The sequence below is a fragment of the Sciurus vulgaris genome (genome assembly GCF_902686455.1).
Source record: "Sciurus vulgaris genome assembly, chromosome: 12".
In the NCBI taxonomy this organism is placed as follows: Eukaryota; Metazoa; Chordata; class Mammalia; order Rodentia; family Sciuridae; genus Sciurus; species Sciurus vulgaris.
Genome location: NC_136473.1, coordinates 71758038 through 71764037, shown reverse-complemented (window position 1 = coordinate 71764037; position 6000 = coordinate 71758038).

The window sequence follows — 6000 nt, the reverse complement described above, 5'->3', positions numbered from 1 at the left end:
GTTGTTGTTGGGTGTTTGTTTGTTTTAGTTGTGGGTGAACAAAATACCTTTCTTCTTTATGGTGCTGAGGATTGAACCCAGTGCTTAACATGTACTAGGCAAGTGCTCTACCATTGAGTCTAGCCCTCCTTTCCTAGTCTTTTGAGGAACCTCTATACTGATTTCTATAGTGGTTGTGCTATTTTACTATCCCACCAACAATGTAAAAATATTCTTTTTTCTTCACCTCCTCTCTAACATTTATTATTTGTATTCTTGATGACTTCCATTTTTGACTGGTGCAAGATGAAATCTCAATGTAGCTTTGATTTGTTCCCTAATTGCTAATGATGCTGAAAATGTTTTCATGTATTTGTTGGCCATTGCATTTTTTATTTTGAGAAGTATCTGTTTAGTTCATTTGCCCACCTACTCTTGACATTATTTCTTGAGCTTCAGGGGTACTGTTGAGAAAGCGATCACCTGTGCCTATATACTGGTGTGTTGATCCTGTGTTTTCTTCTAGGAGTTGCATAGTTGCATAGTTTCTGCTCTAATTCCTAGGTCTTTCGTAGAGTTTGATTTTTTTTTTTTTTTTTGAGTTTGATTTTTACACAGGGTTAGAGATAAGGGCCTATTTTCATTCTTCCACATATGGATAACCAGTTTTTTCCAGCACAATTTATTTAAAAGGCTATCTTTTCTCCAGTGTATTTTTGAGAACTTTGTCAAGGATCAGATGATTGTATATGTGTGGCTTTGTCTCTGTGTCTTCTATTCTGTACCACTAGTCTATGTGTCTGTTTTTATACCAGTATCATGCACTTTTTGTTACTAGAGCTCTGTAGTATAGTTTGCAGTCAGGTATTATATTCTGATGCCTCCAGCATTGCTTTTTTGGATGACAATTGCTTTTGTTCTTCTGGATCTTTTATTCTTTCAAGTGAATTTTTTTTAAACTTTTATTTATTTGACAGTGATAAATGTTTAAAATTTTTTTTCATACATATATATAGGGTATAATGTCTGTCTCAATCTAGCGTCCTTCCCATCCCCACCTGCCCCACCCCTCCCACCAACAATGTATGAGTGTACCTTTTTCCCCACATCCTTGTCAACATTTATTATTGCTTGTATTTTTGATAATTGCCATTCTGACTGGAGTGAGATGAAATCTTACAGCAGTTTTGATTTGCATTTCTCTAATTGCAAGAGATGATGAACTTTTTTTTCATATATTTGTTGATGGATTGTATTTCTTCTTCTGTGAAGTATCTGTTCAGTTCCTTAGCCCATTTATTGATTGGGTTGGTATTTTTGGGGTTAAGATTTTTGAGTTCTTTATATATCTTGGAGATTAGGACTCTATCTGAAGTGGGTGTGGTCAAGATTTTTTTCCCATTCTCTAGGCTCTCTCTTCAAATTGTTGATTGTTTCCTTTGCTGAGAAGAAGCTTTTTAGTTTGAATCCATCCCATTTATTGGTTCTTAATTTTACTTCTTATGCCTTAGGAGTCTTGTTAAGGAAGTCAGATCCCAAGCTGACATGATGAAGATTTAGGTCTATTTTTCTTGTTTTAGGTGCAGAGTCTCTGTTTTAGTGCCTAAGTCTTTGATCCACTTTGAGTTGATTTTTGTGCAGGGTGATAGAGGTTTATTCATTGATTTATTTTTGTTACATAAGGATTTCCAGTTTTCCTGGCACCATTTGTTGAATAGGCTATCTTTTCTCCAATGTATATTTTGGCACCTTTGTCTAGTATGAAATAACTGTATTTATGTGGGTTTCTCTCTGTGTCTTCTATTTTGTACCATTGGTCTAGATGTCTATTTTGGTGCCAATACCATGCCATCTTTGTTACTATAGCTCTGTAGTATAATTTAAGTTCTGGTATTGTGATACCTCCTGCTTCACTCTTCTTGCTAAGGATTGCCTTGGCTATTCCAGGTCTCTTATTTTTCCAAATAAATTTCATGATTGCTTTCTCTATTTCAATGAAGAATGTCATTGGGATTTTAAAAGGAATTCATTGAATCTGTATAACACTTTTGGTAGTATGGCCATTTTGATAATATTAATTCTGCCTATCTAAGAGCATGGGAGATTTTTCCCTCTTCTAAGGTTCTTTAATTTTGTTCCTTAGTGTTCTGTAGTTTTCACTGTAGAGGTCTTTCACCTCTTTTGTTAGTCTGATTCCCAAGTATTTTATTTTTGTCCAGGCTATTATGAATGGGGTAGTTTTCCTAATTTCTCTTGCAGTGGATTTGTCGCTTATGTATAGAAATGAATTTGATTTATGGGTATTGATTTTATATACTGCTACTTTGCTGAATTCATTTATGAGTTGTAGTTTTCTGGTGGAATTTTTCAGATCTTCTAAATGTAGAATCATGTCATTGGCAAATAGTGATAGTTTGAGTTCTTTTCCTATTCGTATCCCTTTAATTTCTTTTGTCTGTCTGATTGCTCTAGCTAGTGTTTCAAGGATGATGTTGACTAGAAGTGATGAAAAAGGGCATCCTTGTCTTGTTCCAGTTTTTAGGGGAAATGCTTTCAATTTTTCTCAATTTAGAAAGATGTTGGCCATGGGATTAGCATAGATAGCTTTTACAATGTTGAGGTATGTTCCTACTATCCCTAGTTTTTCTAGTATTTTAAAGAAGTGCTGTATTTTGTAAAATGCTTTCTCTGCATCTATTGAGGTAATCATATGATTCTTGTCTTTAAATCTATTGATGTGATGTATTATGTTTATTGATTCCTTATGTTGAACCAAACTTGCATTCAAGGGATGAAGCCCACTTGATCATGATGCATTATCTTTTTAATATATTTTTGTATGGGATTTTCAGAATTTTGTTGAGAATTTTTTTTTTGTCTATGTTCATGAGGGATATTGGTCTGAAGTTTTCTTTCCTTGATGTGTCTTTGTTTGGTTTTGGTATAAGGGTGATACTAACCTCATAGAATGAGTTTGGAAGGGTTCCCTACTTCTCTCTTTCATGGAATAATTTGAGGAGTATTGGTGTTAATTCTTTTAAGGTCTTGTAGAACTTGTCTGAGAATCCATCTGGTCCTGGGCTTTTCTTGGTTGGTAAGCTTTTGATGATGTCTTTTATTTCTTTGTTTCAAATTGATTTGTTTAAATTGTGTATGTCCTCCTGCATCAGTTTAGGTAGATTATATGTCTCTAGAAATTTGTCAATGTCTTCAATATTTTCTATTTTATTTGAGTATAAATTTTCAAAAGTTTCTAATTTTATTCTGTATTTCAGTACTATCTGTTGTGATATTTCCTTTTTCATCATGAATTTTAGTAATTTGAGTTTTCTCTCTCTGTTAGTGTGGTTAAGGGGTTATCAATTTTTTTGTCTTTACAAAGAAACAACTTTTTGTTTTGTCAATTTTTAAAATGTTTTTGTTTCAATTTCATTGATTTCAGCTGATTTTAATTACTTCCTGTCTTCTGCTGATTTTGATGTTGATTTGTTTTTCTTTTTCAAGCCTTTGAGATGTAATGTTAAATCATTTGGCTTTTTATTCTTTCAGTGTTTGAGCTTAATGTAATGTACTTTCCTCTTAGCATTGCCTTCACAGCATTACAGAGATTTTGATATGTTGTATCAGTATTCTCATTTACTTCTAAGTATTTTTTTTAATTTCCTCCTTGATTTCTTCTTTTATTCATTAATCATTGAATAGCATGCTATTTAGTCTCCAGGTATTGGAGTAGCTTCTATTTTTTATTTTACCATTGATTTCTAGTTTCATTCCATTATGATCTGATAGAATGCAGGGTAAGATTTCTATTTTTTTGTATTTGCTGAGTTTTTTGTGGAATAACATATGGTATATTTTAGAGAAGAAAGTGTATTCGCTCAATGATGGATGAAATACTCTATATAAGCCCATTAAGTCTAAATAATTGATTGTATCATTTAATTCTATACTTTGTTTAGTTTTTGTTTGGAAGATCTATCCAGTGGTAAGAGCGGTGTGTTAAAATCACCCAGTATTATTGTGTTGTGGTCTATTTGGTTCTTGAAATTGATAAGGGTTCGTTTGATGTAGATGCTCCATTGTTTGGGACATGATTGTTATGTCTTGGTGTATGATTCCCTTAAGCAGTATGAAATATTCTTCTTGATCCCTTCTGACTTTCATTTGAAGTCCACTTTGTCTGATATGAGGATGGAAACCCCTGCTTGTTTATGCAGTTCATATGAGTGAACCTAAAGTATGTGGATGTCTTTTCCTAGGAGCTGAGTCTCTCTTGTTGGGTCTTTTTTTAAATCCAATCTGCCAGTTTATGTCTTTTGATTGATGAGTTTAGACCATTAACATTCAGGGTTATTATTGAGATATGATTTGTATTCCCAGTCATTGTGGTTTATTTTTGGTTTTTGACTTGACTTAGTTTCTGCTTTGATTGACCTTTCCTTTAATGTTGTTCCTCCCTTTGCTGGTTTTTTTTTTTTTTTTTAATTTCCTCCTCATAGAATATTTTGCTGAGAATGTTCTGTAGTGCAGCCTTTCTAGTTGTGAATTCTTTTAACTTCTGTTTATCATGGAAGTTTTTCGTTTCATCTTCAAATCTGAATCTTAATTTTGCTGGATATAAAATTCTCAGTTGGCATCCATTTTCTTTCAGAACTTGATATATGTTATTCTAGGATCTCCTGGTGTTGAGGGTGTGGGTTGAGAAATCAACTGAGATCCAAACTGGTTTCCCCGATACGTAATTTGATTTTTTTCTTTTGTAGCCTTTAAAATTCTATCCTTATTCTGTATGTTAGTCATTCTCATTATAATGTGCCTTCATGTGGGTCTGCTGTAATTTTGTACATTTGGGGTCCTGTAAGCGGTACTTGATTTTCCATTTCATTGCTTAGATTTGGGAAGTTTTCTGATATTATGTCATTGAAAAGATTGCACATTCTTTTGGTGGTATCTCCATGCCTTCATCTATTCGGATCAATCTTAAATTTGGTCTTTTCATGTTATCCCATATTTCTTGGAAGTTCATGGTTTCTTATCATCTTCTCTGTGTGGTCAACTTTATTTTTAAGAGTATATATTTTGTTTTCATTGTCTGAGGTTCTGTCTTCCAAGTGGTCTAGTTTGTTGGTGACACTTTCCATTGAATTTTAAATTTGGCTTATTGTTTCTTTGATTTCAAGGATTTCTGCTTGATTCCTTTTTATACTCTCTACCTCTTTATTGAAGTGATCGTTCCCTTCCTGTATTTTCTCTCCAATACCATCCTTTATTTCAAAGATCAATCTAACTATGTATTTTCTGAACTCCATCTCTGACATTTCTTCTATTGTGTTGTCTATGGATTCTATTGTTGGAACATCTTGGTTTGTTTGAGGCACTTTGTTCCCTTGTTTTTTCATGTTTGTGTCTTCTCATCTAGCAGTACCAAGTTGAGGCAGTACAGATTCTACACTGTAGTCTGCTAGTGTCCCTGAAGATTCCAGTACCTCACCTGTGGATACTGTGACAATGGACTTCCAGGCAACCGCAGGCAGGTGATCCTCTGATGGTCTGCAGGCAGTCTACAGGCTAACAGTGGATGGTCGGTGAGTGGATGTTGGGCAGTGGGTGATGGGTAGGTGAAAGGCAGGCAATGGGCAGGCAAGAGGTGGGCAAACAGGCAAATGGTGAATGATAGGCCACAGTTAGCACTCAAAAAGTAGGCAATATGCTGGCCAGATGGCAGGTGATCGCAATGGATGAATGGGGTAAACAGTAGGGGATCAGTGAGCATCAAAGACTGCCTCACAGAGAAACAGTAAATCCTCTGCTTGAATTCTGAGTTATTGAGCAACAAGGAATGAAGCCTTCCTCTAGTCCGCTATCTTTGACCTCCCCAAGTAAATTTTGGGACTCTTTTTTCTAGTTCTGTGAAGATTGTCATTGGTATTTTGATGGAGTTTGCAATGACTCTGTATATTGCTTTTGGTAGTATGGCCATTTTAACAATATTAATTCTGCCTATCCATAAACATGGGAGGT